Below are 19534 nucleotides of genomic sequence, written 5' to 3'. Positions count from 1 at the left end.
CCGGTTGCCTTCTCCGGTTGCGGCTGAGGGTTCCGGCGAGTGTTGTTAACGACAGAGAGGGTGAAAGGGGATGTGTGGGTGTCGTAAACAGGTTTTGTGAATTTGTGGGTTGTTCAATGATGTTTATATAGGGTCTTCGCCAATTTCGTAAACTCGGAAACGAGCGTGATTGATTAAAAAAAAAGGAAACACGTTAATTTAATCAAGCCAACAAGGAAAGGAAATAAGAAATCGATATTAATTACCGAAAATTTGGCGACGATTAGAAGGAAATCAAGGCTGTACTCGTTTTGGAGTTTTGGGCGGTAAATGTTTAAAAAGGAAAGTTCACGTAACTGCGTATAAGAGTTGAACATTTCCATAAACAAACGGATGTGGCATGCCCTGCCGAGTGGTTAGTGTGTTGCTTGTTAAGGTCAAGGTCTCGAGTTCGAATCCGTATAAGGGCGGTTCTCACCCAGGAGACCCCCTTTTTGATTCTTTTTGTTAGACTTAACTGAACTAACTGAGTTTTCTAACTCAGTTAGTTATTCCCTTACAAAAACTAACATAGTTAATCCTATGTTACAAAATAGCTAACCTAGTTAGCATATAAATGGATTCTAACTTAACTAGGTTAGGTTTAACTAACCAACTTTACAAAAACTTAGTAAACCTTTTAATTTTTAGTTTATTTAATTAATTAAATTAATATAAATGTTATATTTAACTAAAAATATATATATAATTATTTGGTTTATCCCCAAAAGTCTGGTTATTAATCGAATTAACGTACGAATTCCCGATTTAGGGTAGTCTCTTGATAATGCTTGTTTCGAGAGCCAAGATTAGGATATCTTTCCACTGTTTTTACGTGTTCGACATAGTTTAACGTGTTTTAACATGAAATAACATAACATAGTATTAAAACAAGCATATGATCGAAACAATGCATTTTTCATTATGATTCAAGTCTCGGTTTATAATTTGGAACGAAATAAAGTGCAACGAGAGTACAATTGATTAATTTGGGAAAGTACGATACGACTTGCTAAAAATATAAAGTTCAGAAATACGAAATGTTACACGTACACTTAATTAATAATTAATTTATGCGTAATGACTGTGCTTGATTACAACTGTGATTAAACTGCATTCTGTTTTCTGTTACATACATACATATGCATCCCATTTCATACTGTCACTACATTTATTACACATAAACCTTAGTGACAACCTTGATCCACAAAGCACAGTTAGCACACTGAACGGATAACCCAGAAAGCATGCTGACAATGCCAGCACCTAGACAGACAATGTTTTTGAGGCCAGTGTGAGCCAGAGATAGAATACTACACTAGTAGGGAGTGTAGGGAAGTGAGGACCATAAAACTGCGTCACTAGGTGATAGTTATAGTGCCCGGAAGTGCCTAAAACACACTTTAAATGCAGAATTCTACACTAAATAACCAAAATTCAGCATTTAATAATGCTAGTAAAGTGCAAAAACTTGGCAAAATAGTCCGAGATACTTTCCAAAGTGTTGGGAATTTAATGTGTCACTAAAAGTAACATAAAAGACACTTTAAAGATTAATTTAGCACTTTAACAGATCAACATCCAACCGAACAACCAGACTTTACCCGGAATACAAAAATATTATCAAACACATTGTTTTTACTTTTCTGAGCTAGTTAGGGTCCCCGAACACCCTAACACACCTTATATTATATTACACATCATAACACACTTGAATAATAACACACCTTATAAGATGGGTTTATTTATTGTAAGGGACGTGATATGTTTAAAAGTAGTTTATAGAGTGTGACTTTTTGAAAGGGTGTGATATATTTAAAAGTTGTGACTTTTTGTAACGGGTGCGATATACTTAAAACTTATGATTTTTTGTTTGGGGTGTGATATATTTAAAAGTAGTTTGAAAGGTTGTGACTTTTTTGAAGGGGTGTGATATATTAAAACCTTTCATCCAAACCATTGTGTCTATATCCAAACCATTGGGTATATATGTGGTTTTTTTAAAAGTCGCAATCTTTCATTCTAGAGAGGCAACCCAAGTTGCTTTTTTGTAGGGTTATATAATATTCATTATAACGGTATTATACTAATAAGCCACTGTACCGTTGGATTTAGAAAAAGAAAGTGAATATGTAATAAACAGAAAAGGGATTAGAGAAGGGTTATAATATTGGCACACTTTGCCAAATTAAATCAATACCATTAGGGTAACTTCAGTTTCCAAGGTCTGTTAAAGGTTAACACTGTCTTCACATGCTCTTCTAATACGCATCGTATAGGGCTATACGATGCGTATTGGTAAACGGTGTCTATTAACTCTGACAAGTAAAATGCCTAGATGGTCCCTGTGGTTTTGCATAGTGACCTATAGTCCCCAACTTTTTGAAATTACACAGGTGGTCCCTGTGGTTCAACAGTTTGTTACTCGGATAGTCCCTAGAGTGGATGGGGGTTAGTTTTCTCTGTTAAGTTCATCTGAAATTACTTATTTACCCCTCCCTATAAGAAATAAAAAACAAACATGGATTTATTAAAAGTGTGGGCCAACCTTATTCACCCATCCCTTATAAACAACCGGCCACCATCATCGTAGCCACCCAAGAACTCCGATCACCACCGCCCAAGAACTTTGGTCACCCTCTCTGATCAACTCCTCCACCACGACCAAAGAACTCCGATCACCACCACCCAAGAACTTCTATCCCCACCTTTGACAACACCGTCAACCACTTCTGTGGGAGAAATACGGAAACCGGACCACCATTTTCATTGCCCACAATTGTCTCCTTAAACCATCATTCAACACCACCACAACAATCCAAAAGAACATAGGTTATCAGGTTTACCATTATTGCCGGAAAATGATGATCTGAATACTATAACCTTCGCGGAATCTTAGTTGACCGAAGTTTACTAAGACCTGTCATCCACGACTAGTCCGACGGTTCACCACTGTCAACAGTCATCATCATCACTACCACTCTGACGTTTCAGTCGCCGAAAAACCATCATCATCATCCCCTTTCATCGTCGTCACCATCAACATAACCCATGACCACTGTTGTCACCCGACCCCTTCTTCTGTCGTCTATCTCTCTTTCATCGGTTCCTCTCTCTAACAGAGATCTTCAACCTTGTGGGTTTTAATTACATTGGGGGTTTTAATTACAATCGTGGAGGCGGTAGGTGGTGGTGGCAGGTGGTGGTGGCAGTGGTGGTGCTGGTGATGGTAGGTGGTGGTGGGGCTTTTCCTGAGAGAGAAAGATAGAGATAGAGAGTGAGTTAGAGTGTGCGTGTTTTAGATAGAGTGAGTATTTATATATATATATGTGTGTGTGTGTGTGTGTGTGTGTGATTTTTTTATATTTTAATAAAATCAAGGGGTAAATAAGTAATTTGAAATGGACTTAACAGAGAAAACTTGTGACAACCCTCACATTTACAGGTATACGTACACTTAATTAATAATTAATTTATGCGTAATGACTGTGCTTGATTACAACTGTGATTAAACTGCATTCTGTTTTCTGTTACATACATACATATGCATCCCATTTCATACTGTCACTACATTTATTACACACAAACCTTAGTGACAACCTTGATGCACAAAGCACAGTTAGCACACTGAACGGATAACCCAGAAAGCATGCTGACAATGCCAGCACCTAGACAGACAATGTTTTTGAGGCCAGTGTGAGCCAGAGATAGAATACTACACTAGTAGGGAGTGCAGGGAAGTGATGACCATAAAACTGTGTCACTAGATGATAGTTATAGTGCCCGGAAGTACCTAAAACACACTTTAAATGCAGAATTCTGCACTAAATAACCAAAATTCAGCATTTAATAATGCTAGTAAAGTGCAAAAACTTGGCAAAATAGTCCTAGATACTTTCCAAAGTGTTGGGAATTTAATGTGTCACTAAAAGTAACATAAAAGACACTTTAAAGATTAATTTAGCACTTTAACGGATCAACATCCAACCGAACAACCGGACTTTACCCGGAATACAAAAATATTGTCAAACACATTGTTTTTACTTTTCTGAGCTAGTTAGGGTCCCCGAACACCCTAACACATCTTATATTATATTACACATCATAACACACTAACTTAACCTTTAAATCCTAACCAGATTAGTAAACATCCATTGAAAACCAACCCCTTACCCCCCCCCCTCGAACCGGTTGAAGAAAGTGGGGACACCCCCCACAATTCTTTCCATTATTTTATTTGTAGATGTTGGTGGATTAGAAGCATAATACATATTGGTTAATGGTAAAATCGGTTTATAAATAAGCACAAGGGATAACCTATTTCATTTCACAAACTCAAACACTTACAAACTTCTCTCCTTCCTTCTTCTTGTTTGGCCGCCACCATACCACCACCATACCACCACCATCAAGCTTCATTCATACAATCTAAGGATATCCAAAGGTGTAAGTGATCATACAAGTAAGCTTGGTGTGTTCGGAAGCTCAAGGACCGCTCTCGTTTTCTTTTATCCATCACTTTTACGCTCTTGAACTCCCCTAGCCTTGTGCTAGTAGTAAGTGCCTTAGATCTTCATACTCTTCACATTTTTGTTGGTTAATAGTAAGAAGAATGGTGAAATATTAAGAAACTCTAAGAACATAAACAAGTCTTCACATAAAACTAACTATGAGATGAAGTAGTGATAAAATGAAAGATAAAATCATGTTGTTCTGGTGTTGTTATGATTATTGTTGTTGTTTGCTAGTTAAAATGATATAGTTTACCATATGATCTTGCTAGATCATGTTTAAAGACATGAACTAGCATGATGTGAAAGTTAAAGATGTGTAGGATGATGAAATTATCCACACATAAACTATGAACTTGAATAAATACATGTTTTCTTGAAAAATAAGGATCAAAATAAGTTGTAATCTTGTAGATCTAAAGATCTATGAGTGGTTTTTCGAAAGAACCAAGTGAAAGGTATAAGTTTTGTTAAAACTTGGATCTTACATAAACTAAACACACTTTTAATGGGTAAACAAGTGTAGAAACACTTGTGTAAAAAGAAAATTTCACAAAGAAATATTTTAAGAAATTATGACTATAAGTTGTGAAAATACAAACTCTTTAAAAATAAAGTTTTTAAAGGACCAATCGCATTTTTAAAGGTAACAAGACTTACTAAGCATACTAGTAAGTTACAACATGTTTTTATAAATTTTTCAAGTTCATAAGTTTATAGTTCATGCTTATTTTTGTCAAGATTGGTGATTAAAGATTGTAGATTGTTGGTTGTTAATTGTTTGAATGATTTTACAAAAGAAAATGATATGCTAGTAAGCATGGACGCCTCCATTTACAAAGAAAACTCTGGCGAAATTTTTCTAAAATCTCAACACTTAGAAAATATTTTTCTAACAAGTGTTACAAATATAATTTCTAACTTGGTTTTCAAAATAAACTTCGCCATGATTTTTATTACAAAAATACTAAGTGCCGGAGGTTGATTTTCGTAAGTAAAATTTGATAAATATATATTTAGAATATATATTTTATACTAAAACGCTTGTGTGATTGTTTGTTTATTATGTGCACTAGATATATTATTTTTAGGGTAAAAATAATATAACTATTATATACCATGAAAATTACGACTCCAAAATAATACCAAAATTCTCACAAAATAAATATTTAAGTTAAGAAATTATTATTGCGATACGACACGCTAAAACGTCACTTATGTATATTTCAGAAAAATACTCTTATACGTATATTTTGATAAAGTATTATTATTTTGGAAAGCTTATGAAGTAAAATATAATATTTTTGAGAAAAATATGTATATTTTGGAATTAAGATGTTTTAGACAAGTAAATTAAATATATTTTCTAAGTGGGACTTAAAATATACTTTTCGGAATTACAAGTGTACATGTATAAATACCCCCATCCTTGGAAAGGAAATACACTTATAAAATAATTAAGAAGTGTGAATACGAAATAGTTACCTAACTATTTTCCTAAATACAAAAGTTAAGTTAAAATAATTATTATTATTTTAACAAGTATAATATCATATCAGTTTATGCTAAACATAGCTGGTATTAGTCAGGTAAATAAGGGTTCTTAGAAAATCAAAGCAAGATTCAGTTGATGAAATCACAGGGGTTGTATTATGATCAGGTAAATAAGGGTTCTTAGAAAATCAAAGCAAGTTCATTGATGGATATTGAGAGTGAAGTTCAAGTTGATGTCAGCTACCTTGCCATTATGATCCACTATAGCTAGTGTCAAGTCTATTAGTGTATTAATAACAGAAGAAGAATGATCTTTTCTGTATATGTTATGTGATATTATCTCCATCTTTTTCATTTCTTTGTCATCGAAGGAATTCAATCCCCCAAGTTCAGTATGTACCTGTGGTGATTGGACAGCGTTTCTGAAGGTAGCCTTTGCTCTTTGTTTCATCCTTCTTTTTAAGTTCCACTTAGCAGTACTCATTTAACTTAAATGTGCATAGTGCTCAATCTAAATCCTTCACTCTGGTGTCCGATCCTGATGTTTTTCGGCTGAAACCAAGTGTTTTGTTAAAATGTGCCTTGGGAGTCAGGAATTCATATTAACTATCTTAAGCGTATATATTATATGATCAACTGACTTACGTTATGCATCTGTTGTAGTTGTTGATTTTTGACATGAATGTTAGATTATGACTTATGTTGGCGGATCTAGAAAAAAAAATTCAGGGGTATCCTAATATTTAAGTTAGACCAACGGATTTAAGTTAGAATCCCACTTAAAAATCCTTCAATGGATTGGGATGTACTTGCTGACAGAGGTTAGTTTTACTAGATATTCATCTGGATTACTTATGGTATTAAGTTCTGAGATATAAAACACCCAAAGGGCAAAAGTCATATACCGTCCCACATTGGCCGAGTGAACTATTCAAAGACGAAGAGACTACCTTCATAAACAGCGGCCCAAGAAGAGGAAAAGCATACCTTTCTCGGCCTTTTGGCTAAGATCAAGTGTAGTATCTGTTCTTATCAGTTTAATATCTGATACGTGGGCCATCGGTCCACTCGATATTAATCTTATTTTTTATGGGGAAAGGTCCATCACAATAGCTTGCTATTGGGGTCTTTGAGCGTCGCCTTGGTGTTGCACTACTGCCTTGGCTTGGCGCACTTCTCCAAACCATAGTTGAAATTTTGCTAGTTTTACTGGTAAATATGCATTCACAGACTTAGAAGTATCTTTTTCCTATTATGCCTTACAATTACAAGTGGGTTTATAACAAGTTTAGAGTTAGGTTGACCACTCTTATTGTAGAAAGTGAAGACATCTTCATGCTTTTTTGGGTAATGTTTCCAAAGAGAATTTTGGATGTGCGTTTTGAACAGAAGCTAGATGAATGCATTTTTGTTAGAATCCTTAATCTAGAAAACTTAGGTTCGATTTCTATTTTCTAATGAAGATAGAGATGTCAAAACATTCCACTACCGCAATGCAAAGACATGAGAACTAGACAGCCTTTTAGGATATATGTATCATAAAAGCCAAGGTATAAAAAAACCCGTCACTTTTCGGTACTGTTTTTATTGACGTTGTAAGCAGATGCTTGGAATGAGTTATCCTAGGTACCAAGATTTGATCAAACATCTAGCAATCTTTGACCTTTTGTATGTTTGTAAGTGATGGTGTGTTTTCAGGAAAAAAAAAATATGCCTGGATATGTGGTTTGCTTTAGTATGTGAGTTTCTATGAAATGGTGGTTGCTTAGGCGGTAACAATTTCGTCTTGTATGAGGTAGTTAAACTCATTAATTAAGGTTACAAATGGGTCTCCAAATAAAGGATACTGCGAAGTCACCATCACCAGAAAACAAGGTTACAAAACGGGTTTTAGAAATCACAATTCATGTGACGAGTTTTTTCTACCTTGGATGTGGATGCTTCGAGTATGCTGCATTTGGGAATAATTCACTGGGAAAGCTCTTGACGGGCTTCGGGTTTTATGAATCTTATTGGCTTGTCGCCTTTACTAACGCATGCATTATAATGCATTTAATAGAAGTATATCAAGTATACCTTCACTCCTTCACATAAACATGTCACTCTTTGACTTTTATGGTCAAATTAATGGCTTTCAAGTTGAAATTGATACGGCTTTTGATAAAGATCCCATTGACAAATATACTATTTTTTTCTAAATGATTGTGAGACTCGTTATGATTGAGACTCGTTATGATTGTGAGACTCGTTATTTTTTTCACAATCATAACGAGTCTCACATTTTAACCAAACACTTGGTTTCAGCCGAAAAACATCAGGATTGGACACCAGAGTAAAGGATTTAGATTGAGCACTATGCACATTTAAGTTAAATGAGTACTGCTAAGTGGAACTTAAAAAGAAGGATGAAACAAAGAGCAAAGGCTACCTTCAGAAACGCTGTCCAATCACCACAGGTACATACTGAACTTGGGGGATTGAATTCCTTCGATGACAAAGAAATGAAAAAGATGGAGATAATATCACATAACATATACAGAAAAGATCATTCTTCTTCTGTTATTAATACACTAATAGACTTGACACTAGCTATAGTGGATCATAATGGCAAGGTAGCTGACATCAACTTGAACTTCACTCTCAATATCCATCAATGAACTTGCTTTGATTTTCTAAGAACCCTTATTTACCTGATCATAATACAACCCCTGTGATTTCATCAACTGAATCTTGCTTTGATTTTCTAAGAACCCTTATTTACCTGACTAATACCAGCTATGTTTAGCATAAACTGATATGATAATCTCTATAAGACTATAAGTCAGTACATCATAATCATTTTAAAAATTGATAAAGCTCACGGTAAAAGTGGCAACTTCAGTTCATGGAATCTTTTTAAAAGTTGATTGCTGGGGAACCTTTGTTTAAATCGACAAGGTTTGTGTTAGCTATTGTTTACAAATATAAATATTTTGACTTTTAAGGCCCACTAGAAGATCATGATTCCATATCTTTTGTAAAATCCACATAAAACCTTAAGCGAAACTCAAATGGTTAAGAAAGCTGATAAAGTCTACGTGGATTTCAACTCTAAGAGACATGGCTTGACTTGAAGGATAAGATTGTTCTTGATGAACGGTTTGACTACTGAGGTCAAACGAAAAGGTGGAAAATTCAATATGATCATGAACTATGTAGTCTTTTAGAACTTTTGATAAAACTCAATAGAATTTCAGTGTGAAAAGTTGGTGCTTTGACCAGAAAATTCAGATAGTAAAAAACAGTTTGACTTCTGAGGTCAAACTAGTAGCTAGATATTTCAAAATTTATAATGAACCTCGTAATCGTTTTAATGAAAATTACTTATCAAAATAGAAAGCCATTAATTTGACCTAAAAAGTCAAAGGGTGACTTGTTTATGTGAAGTAAAGAAGGTATACTTGATATCCTGCACGCGTTAGCAAAGGCGACGAGCCAGTAAGGTTCATAAAATCAAAAGCCTGTCAAGAGGTTTCCCGGTGTATCATTCCCAAATGCAGTGTACCCGAAACATCCACATGCAAGGTTGAAAAAAATTGTCACACAAATTGTGATTGCTGAAGCCCGCTTTGAAACTTTGTTTTCTGGTTGTGATGACTTCACAGTATCCTTTGTTTGAGACCCATGAGTAACCATGATTGATGTGTTTAACTACCTCATACACGTTGAAATTGTTACCGCATAAAAACTCACATACTGAAGCAAACCACATATCCAGGCGTGTTTTTTGCCTGAAAACACACCATCACTTACGAACATATAAAAGGTCAAAGATTGCTACATGTTTGATCAAATCTTGGTACCTAGGATAACTCATTCCACTGGTTCCAAGCATCTCTGCTTACATCGTCAATAAAAACAGTATGGGAAAGTGACAGGTTTTGGATTTTATGATATATATATATATCTCTCCTAAAAGGCTGTCCAGTTCTCTTGCCTTCGCATTGTGGTAGTGGAACCTTTTAACATCTAAATTTTCATTAGAAAAAAACTGGAAATAGAACCCAAGTTTTCTAGATTAGGGATTGTAACAAAACATTCGCAAACAAGACATGCTTAAAGTAACCAGCTTACAGCAAATTTACAGTCTTGAAGTTCCTCTAAAATACATTCATCTAGCTCTAATTCTTAATGCACATCCAATATCCAATTTGGAAATATTAACCGATAAAAGCATGAAGAAGAGATCTTCACTTTCTACACAATAAGAGTAGTCTAAGGCCATGTTTGGGATTCCATTTAGAATCTCCTAAGAACTTTTGTAAATGACTATTTAATACAAGGGGAATAAGTCATTTTACATGAATAAGTTAAGCCAAACACCTTTTAGAAAACAACTTATTGGCTTTCCCTACCATATAAGGCTTTAAACTAGGGTTTGGAAGGGTGCGCCAGGCCAAGGTGGTAGTGCAAGCCTACCATATAAGGCTTTAAACTAGGGTTTGGAGGGGTGCGCCAGGCCAAGGTAGCAGTGCAAGACCAAGGCGACACTCAAAGACCCCAATAGCAAGCTATTGTGATGGGTCTTCCCCCATAAAAAATAAGATTAATATCAAGTGGGCCGATGACCCACATATCAGATATTAAACTGATAAGAACAGATACTACACTTGATCTTAGCCAAAAGGCCGAGAAAGGTATGCTTTATCTCATAATAGGCCTCTGTTTATATAGGTAGTCCCTTCATCTGTGTGTTCTTCATTCAGCGGATGTGGGACTGTGAGTGACTTTTGCTCTTTGTGTTTTTATAGATAATGGGGATTAATATCTATTAAAACTAGCCTTTAACGATCATGATGTTAAGTCATATACGTTGGTAATATACCCACTTGAATCCAAAAGGATTGTAAGAAACTACATGGGTTTTATAGTGACTTCTCTATATTTTAGTTTTTGTCGTGTCCTTCAAGTTCTAGACAATATCAAACATGGTTAAGAAAAACATAACATACCTATTTGACGTGCAAGTTCCAATGACAACGCCTGCATGTTAAGCATTTATACAATCAGTTTAAGTTACTTCTCATGTTTCAAGTTCCAATGTCGACTCTATTATAACAATTTGTAACTGGAATTAACAGTACCTCCTCCAAATATTCTGGCAGTTCTTCATATATTTGCCTCAGCTCTTCGAGCTGCACTTTATTATGAAGAAAAGTTGTGTCCAGAGAATGGAACCAATTAATTATGTCCCTAACCTCATCACAGATACCATCTTTCACGGTTCGTCTCGTAACCATTGTCTTTACTTCAGAAAATATTCAGTATTAAACTAATACTTACAGAAGGAAGTAACAATGTCTTTCTGTTTCACTGCAATTGAACCTAACTTGGAGCAAATTATGATATGAGGGATGTCCATTTACGTAAGCTAATAGCCCACCAACTAAACCAGCGGTTTGAAAACAGAAGACTAAAAACTGCAGAGTTACTACTGAGGATTTTCAATAATATTTACACAAAATAGTTAGCATGCTCCTGCAGATTTTCATAATATCCTAGTTCAAATATATTGTCAATATGCAGAAGTGCAGAAAGGCTCTACAGATAAAATCATATATGGTTGTATAAAAGTTGTTAGCAAGTTAATAACAAAGTCATATTATGTATAAGCAACATAAGTTGTCATTTAACATACCTGTAAATAATCAACTACAACAGATGCATAAAAAGCAATCAATTGTTTATATCATTCATACATTGAAGATAGTAAACATGATGTAAATACTCAACTGCCTCAGTACAAAACAATGAGCCTGATAATTTTCTAAGAACCCTTATCTACCCGACTAACTCCAGAGATGCTTAAGTTAAACAGATAGCCTCTATTAGTGAGTACATGTAAGAAAGATGTGCAAGTTCCAATGAAATAATCATGTAAGCGCAACAGATACACGAAGTTACCTGATAATTTTGTTTCAAGTTACAACGCTAACCCGGATAAAAAAAATTTGTAACAAGAATTAGTAGCACCTCATCCAAAATTCTGGCAATTCTTCATATGTTGCCTCTGTTCATCCAGCTGCAATTTAGTATGACGAAAAATTCTGTCAAAACAATGCACACACACATAAAGAACTAGAAGTAATGCGGGTGGTTACAGAAGCCACTAACTAATAATGCCCTTAACCTTTACATCAATAACACCTATTACCTACAAAAATAATATTAAATAAAGAATTTATACACTCATTCCACTAGTTCAAACCATCTGTTTTAAGTTCATTCTAACAGGCTGTCCAGATCTCATGGGAATTTAAGGAAATTCTTAACTATGGTTTGGAGGGGTGCGCCAGGCCAAGGCAGTAGTGCAACACCAAGGCAACGCTTAAAAGCCCCAATAGCAAGCTACTGTGATGGACCTTTCCCCATAAAAAATTAGATTAATATCGAGTGAGCCAATGGCTCACATATCAGATATTAAACTGATAAGAACAGATACTACACTTGATCTTAGCCAAAAGGCCGAGAAAGGTATGCTTTTCCACTTCATGGGCCGCTGCTTATATAGGCAGTTCCTTCATCTTTGTATAGTTCACTTAGTCGATGTGGGACTGTGATAGACTTATTTTTTCTATTGGTTTTCATCCTTGAGAATTTCTAAATCCTGTGAATTTTTGTTTACTAAAAATGGTTCTAGTAAATTTTTGTTTACTAAATTTTTTGTTACTAGGAATGGTTCTAGTAAATTTGTGGTTACTAACATAGTCCTCATTTGTAGACTTTTGTGTAGTAGTAGTAGTAGGTATGTTCAAATAAACGATACCGTTCATGATTTCTAATTTGCCAAAAGATGCCATACCAATCAATAGATGACAAATTTGAAGTAAATTGTCGATGAATTGATTTGGAAAAATAAATATAATATTCAATTGTAAATTGTCAATTGTAAATTGTCGATGAATTGATTTGGAAAAATGAATATAATATTCAATTTTCCAAATCAATTCATCGACAATTTACTTCAAATTTGTCATCTATCGATTGGTATACACATATCAGATATTAAACTGATAAGAACAGATACTACACTTGATCTTAGCCAAAAGGCCAAGAAAGGTATGCTTTTCCACTTCTTGGGCCGCTGCTTATATAGGCAGTCCCTTCATCTTTGTATAGTTCACTTAGTCGATGTGGGACTGTGATAGACTTATTTTTTCTATTGGTTTTCATCCTTGAGAATTTCTAAATCCTGTGAATTTTTGTTTACTAAAAATGGTTCTAGTAAATTTTTGTTTACTAAATTTTTTGTTACTAGGAATGGTTCTAGTAAATTTGTGGTTACTAACATAGTCCTCATTTGTAGACTTTTGTGTAGTAGTAGTAGGTATGTTCAAATAAACGATACCGTTCATGATTTCTAATTTGCCAAAAGATGCCATACCAATCGATAGATGACAAATTTAAAGTAAATTGTCGATGAATTGATTTGGAAAAATAAATATAATATTCAATTGTAAATTGTCAATGAATTGATTTGAAAAAATAAATATTCAATTTTCCAAATCAATTCGTCGACAATTTACTTCAAATTTGTCATCTATCGATTGGTATGGGGCTCACATATCAAATATTAAACTGATAAGAACAGATACTACACTAGATCTTAGCCAAAAGGCCGAGAAAGGTATGCTTTTCCACTTCTTGGGCCGCTGCTTATATAGGCAGTCCCTTCATCTTTGTATAGTTCACTTAGTCGATGTGGGACTGTGAAGACTTATTTTTTCTATTGGTTTTCATCCTTGAGAATTTCTAAATCCTGTGAATACTGGGCAGCCATGTTTAAGTTGAACTGATAGCCTCTATTAGTGAGCTGAGTATATTCCAATCATGTTTCTAACTTATTATATCCATTAATTACATACTCAACGAATTCAAATGATTATAATAAACATGGGATTCTTAGTGTCTTCTTCCAGGTGTGTTCTTTTCCTTTTCATATCCCTTTAGGTGCTAGAGAATATCAAACATGATAAAAAAAAAACATAATAGACCTATTTGTTTTACATAAACAACTAATGGAAGATATATCTCTAGACATGTAAGATAGATATGCAAGTTTAGAGTTAATATGATCATATTACCCGAACAGATACACAGTAACTTGCAAGGTCTTATATCTGCCTTCATTCATCCAACTGCATTTAATTATGAAGGAAAGCTTTGTCAAAAGAACAGAGCATACAAATAAAGAGGTAAAATGGTGGGAAAGATGTGATGCTTATATCACAAAAAAACATCTTTCATAGTCACAATTGTCTCCTAATACCAATTACCTACAGAAACAACAATAAATCAGAATAATAAAATTGTGAAACGTAATTGAAAATCAGTTATCCATATTGTGGTTAAGAAAACCAACTAGAAAATTGGTGACTTACTACAGCAGTTAGTTATTACGATTAACTAAATCAACTAAACTATCACCGGTTCAAGCAAATGTGGTAAACCAACAATAAAACAGTGAGGGAGCGAAAACTTGGTAAAAAATATCAGATAACTTACAAAGGGCATTATTTATCCGATGTTGAACCCATCATCATCCTGTCTACAAAAAAAAACATAAAATCCGTGTAATGAAAATAAAAGAAAAATGAAAAATATACAAGCTAAAAAGAAGCAAGAACATGTTACTGTAAGATTACTAAAGACTGAATGATTGTTACTAAATGAGTAGGTTACAATATATAGGGATTACGAGCAACCCTAGAAACCTAACTAAGCCCGTGGGCTCATAGTCTAATAGTTACTTCATCCTTATGAACTTCGGGTCATACCATTAGACAGGATATGCTAAGATATACAATGCATAGATGCTTATATTTTCTTCAGCTGTCAAATATATGGAAGTGGTAGCAAATTACAATGGATTTGGTCAAAAAGTTGCCAAAGAGTAGGTGATTATTGATCGCTAACAAAAAGTTTTTACCATTTTATCTTTTGCATGTGCTCGAATGCTACTTATCAAGATCCAAATGATAAAACATGATACGCAGAGTCAGCTTTAAGAAATTTGTTTCTGCATTTTAAACAGGAAAAGCATTAACAAAAACCAGTAGATTCTAGTTCTAGTATGAATAAAGGAAATACTATGATCAGATACAATATAATTTGCAGGACAGAATCGATCGCAATTGATACACTCCCAGACTCATTTAGCACAAACTTGAACGTCACTCTCAATATCCCATCATTTAACTTTAGCTACAGTTAAACAAAAGTAGAATGATAATTCAGATCATTATACAATCAGGGGCGGACCCACCACCATCCCAAGGTGGGCGGGCGCACCCCCGAGAAAAAAAATTTTTAATGTAAATTTCCGAAAAAAATCCCGTCCGCACCCCTTGAATTTTTTCGTCCGCACCCCTTGGAATTTTTCGGTCGCACCCCTTGGAATTTTTCGTCCGCACCCCTTGGGTTAAAAATATTTTGAATTTATATTATAAATTTTTTATTAAAGTCTGATCTTTTATAAAAAAAAACAAAAAAAAAACTACTATACTACTTAAACAATAAGCCCAATACCCAACAATAAACCAAAAGCCCATTAGTCAATAATTACCCAACACTTAACAATTAGCCCACACCCCTTCAATTTCCTTAATTTCTTTCCTCCCGCCTACGACCAGAGAACCTTCTGCCCAGCGATTTCATCTTCATCAGCAGCAACACAACAGCCAGCCACGACCAGAATTCCGGCCGGAAACTGACCGGAATCCAACAACACAGCAGCGACACAACAGCAAAGGTGAGTTTTATGTTTTTTTTATTGATTATACTTGATGATTTACTAGCCTTTGATGATTTTTATGATTGTTTTTTTGATGATTTTTCCTGTTGATTTACTGCCCTTAGTCCCTTAGATGATTTTTTTTGATGGTTATGTTATTTAGTTGATTTTTAGGGGTGATTGATTAAACAATTCTAGGGTTTGATTGTTTGAATGGTTGAAAGTTAAAAATTAAAATTAAACAAAAAGATTATGGAACGATGAATTTATGGTCATGGATCAATATGATTGTGATAGGAACCATGAGTAGAGACGTTATGGCGCGATTTCTCAAGAGGAAAGCGGATACATCTTCCGAACTAATTGACTTGGATACTCTTCCTTCGGATCCGTATGATCGCAAGCCGATAGAATCATATAACGTGAATCAAAAGGATGCGATTAGAAGGGCATATATACTAAGAGGACCGTATCAACCAAGAGGTATCGAATTCCCACAAACAAAGTTTCAAGGTGACGAGTTAAGAAAATTTAAGGAAGAATGGTATGACAAACATGAGTATAAGGGATGGTTAGAGTATAGCTCAAAATCGGATCGCGTGTTTTGCTTATGTTGCTATTTGTTTAGGAGCCACTTCGGAGATGGTAGAGACACATTTGTGTGCGGTGGGTATAACAATTGGAAAAAGGTACATGTGTCACTTAAAAAACATGTTGGTTTAGTTAATAGTTTACACAACAAATGTTTCCAAATGAGTGCCGATTTAGTTAACGAAAATCAAGCGGTACACACACAATGGGACAATAGGACCCCTAAGGAGAAACGTGTATACCGACTTAGACTTAGTGCTTCTACTTTGCTTGGGAAAAGGTTGGTGATGATGTTTTTTCTTTATTAGTAGATGAATCATGTGATGTATCAAAAAAAGAACAAATGGCGGTTGTTATTCGTTTTGTTGATAAAGTTGGGATTGTTAAGGAGCGTTTTATTGGGCTTGTTCATGTCAAAGAGACAAGCGTAATAACACTCAAAACGGCTATTGATGATATATTGGCACGTTATGGGTTAAGTTTGAAAAGGATTAGAGGCCAAGGCTATGACGGGGCAAGTAACATGTCGGGCGAGTTTAACGGCCTAAGGGCTCTAATCTTAAAGGAAAATGTTTCGGCCTTTTATATTCATTGCTTTGCACACCAACTTCAACTAGTTGTTGTGGCGGTGGCGCACAAACACACACCAATTTGGAGAGTTTTTGAAACGATAACATGTTTAACAAATGCCGTTTGTGCATCTTCTAAACGACAAGATATGCTTCGTGAAAGCCAAAGAAGACAATTGGAAAAAATGGAAGACGTACTTTGTACCGGAAGTGGTTTGTCAAGTCTTGTAAGGTTAATGGTTTCAACAAATATTCACGTTACTTTTACATTGGTATATCGCTTATTGAAGCTTGTTCTCGTATTACCCGTCGCAACCGCAACCGTTGAAAGATGTTTTTCGGCAATGAAGAATGTGAAGACCGACTTGCGTAATCGGATTGGGGATGAGAATTTAAGTGATAGTTGTGTATGCTATATAGAGAAAGACTTGCTTAAGAAAGTAGCTTTAGATGATGTTTTGGATAGATTTCAAAAAATGAAAACCCGTAGGGCGACGTTTTAATTATGTTTGTACAAAGTTTGACGTGTTTGCGAAATATATAAATTTAGTTTGATATTCTTTTGTCTTGCATGACCCGACCCGACCCGATACAACCGATTTTTTTACTTATGTACTTAGGGGCCTAAAATTTTTAAAAATGTTCCGCACCCCCATGAAAAAATTCCTGGGTCCGCCACTGTATACAATCCATATGAGTTCATCAATTTATTAAAGATATCATAATACATACGGAAGACATGATATGTACTATCTTTTATGACTAAAAAAAATCAACTACAAGCAAGTTTATAATGTCAGTGGCTTAAAGAGATGCGCCAAACAAACAATAAAGCTATGGAGGAGTAGAACTTGGCAAAAATATGTGATAAATTACAAAGCAAATTTCTTCTCTGACGTTTAACCCATCATCCATTCCAGTTACCCGAATATATATTAATCTGTGTTACGAATGAAAAAGAGAAAAAATCAAAGAAGACCATCATAACGGAAAATTCCAACACATGGAGTTCACATGTAAGACTAATAACAGGAAATTCCAACTCTGAGTCTGACTACATGATTTTCATAATGCGGAAATTACTACATGATATTACAGAAGACTTTAGCTGCAGGATATTGTAATGTTTAAGAATCTTATTTAAACTTCAATTCAATGATGATAACAAGCTGAAATTTCATCAAGATGATAGTCTCAACAGTTGGAGCATACATGCACATTATTCCTGGTAGCTAATTGAAATAGATTTTTTTTTTTAAAAAGGCTAATTGAAATAGGATTATTACATCACTATAGCACGATTATGCATATACCATAGCAATAGGTTTACCAAATACTAATGTTTGTCCACCTAAGAAGCTTATCTATGACTGTGTATGAGACATGTCATATTGTCATGTAGACATGCATGAAAAAGCCATATTAGTGCCAAACAAGTTGAGGCATAATATTGTACTATTAAATTTTAGGCAAAATAACATGTTTAGTTAAAGATATTTATTTAATGTATTTCCTACTTGACTTTGATGGCAGTATTATATAGTTTTTGGAGGGAATCCCTAGATTAAGCACATTTAATAGTTTTTAAAAGTTAGTTAAAACTTTTAGTGTTGTCCATTTGAGAGAGTATCCAGCACACTTTTAGTGTTCTCTCATCTTCTTCTTTTAAAATACAATCAAACATCAGCACAAAAAACGCCTAAATAACCAGTAATTAACAAGCAGATTAGAAACAATCACCAAACAATAACATGACAAAAGGAACAGAGGGAAAATTTAGGTTAAAGAATATGCAAATGCTAGTAAGAAACAACCTAATCAATTGAATATTATACCGATTACGAGTAACAACTCCTGAATGTCGAACGCCGCCTGTAATTGGCGTGTGATACCGACTTGCAATAATTTGTCCGGTAAATTACAACACACTGTCAATAAATCAAACATCAGCACCAAAAACACCTAAATAATCTAGTGATTGATGAGAGGCAATTAACAAAAAATAACAAGAAAAAAGGAATAGAGAACAATTAGGTTAAAAATAACAGAATCGGCAAATGCATGTAAGAAACGAACCTGATCGACTGAATAACATACTGATACGAGTTAGATCTACTGAATGTCGTCGAACACATATGATGCACATTTCTTTTTCCTCGATCTTCTCCATAGCATCATGCAACTATGCAAGATTGAGTGTGAAACTGATGATTGAAAGGATCGTTGAGTCATGAAGAAGTGTGTGTCAGACTGTGTGTGTGTGAGAGAGAGAGAGAGAGAGAGTGGTAATCGTGTGTTTGGGATGATGGAGACATGGAGTGGTACCGTTGGGTTTTAAAGAGGGAAAAGCTTCATATTTTTTTTTTTTTGAGTTAATTGTCACAATCTTTAATTAATTAATTACTCAAACTTTTTTTAATTTCTTTTATTTAATTAATTTTGTCACATATATAATTAAAAACAGTTTGAGTAAATTGTCAAAATCGTATATTCTTTTTTATTATATATGTGACAAAATTAATTAAATAAAAGAAATTAAAAATAGTTTGAGTAAATTGTCAAAATTGTCCCTGTGATTT

At 34.5% G+C, this 19534-nt stretch overlaps 1 long non-coding RNA gene, 3 other non-coding genes and 2 pseudogenes across 10 annotated transcripts; 1 reads left to right on the top strand and 5 right to left on the bottom strand.

Moving 5' to 3' along the window:
* The first annotated feature begins 7006 nt into the window (after positions 1-7006).
* On the top strand, positions 7007-7202 carry LOC118490738. Its single transcript, XR_004889988.1, has one exon. It is a non-coding gene; the product is annotated as a U2 spliceosomal RNA (small nuclear RNA).
* Positions 7203-10507: 3305 nt separating this feature from the next.
* Positions 10508-10703, bottom strand: LOC118490739. The gene has a single exon (XR_004889989.1). It is a non-coding gene; the product is annotated as a U2 spliceosomal RNA (small nuclear RNA).
* Positions 10704-11867: 1164 nt separating this feature from the next.
* On the bottom strand, positions 11868-19260 carry LOC110928547. Of its 7 annotated transcripts, none has more exons than XR_002586450.2 (7): positions 19032-19260; positions 18791-18883; positions 14992-15266; positions 14840-14894; positions 14568-14610; positions 14147-14200; positions 11868-12084 (listed from the first exon to the last, which is right to left on the bottom strand). It is a non-coding gene; the product is annotated as an uncharacterized LOC110928547 (long non-coding RNA). The 7 variants fall into 7 exon arrangements; XR_004889917.1 differs by lacking the exon at positions 14147-14200 and having other exon boundaries at positions 11868-11966; positions 12036-12109; XR_002586448.2 differs by lacking the exon at positions 14147-14200 and having other exon boundaries at positions 11868-12109; positions 14992-15081; positions 15166-15266.
* Positions 12345-12540, bottom strand: LOC118490733. The gene has a single exon (XR_004889983.1). It is a non-coding gene; the product is annotated as a U2 spliceosomal RNA (small nuclear RNA).
* Positions 12951-13125, bottom strand: LOC118490779 (annotated as a pseudogene).
* Positions 13529-13693, bottom strand: LOC118490781 (annotated as a pseudogene).
* Positions 19261-19534: the final 274 nt, after the last annotated feature.

The sequence above is a fragment of the Helianthus annuus genome, chromosome 3 (assembly GCF_002127325.2).
Source record: "Helianthus annuus cultivar XRQ/B chromosome 3, HanXRQr2.0-SUNRISE, whole genome shotgun sequence".
Lineage (NCBI taxonomy): Eukaryota > Viridiplantae > Streptophyta > Magnoliopsida > Asterales > Asteraceae > Helianthus > Helianthus annuus.
This window is presented reverse-complemented; position numbering and strand designations above follow the sequence as displayed.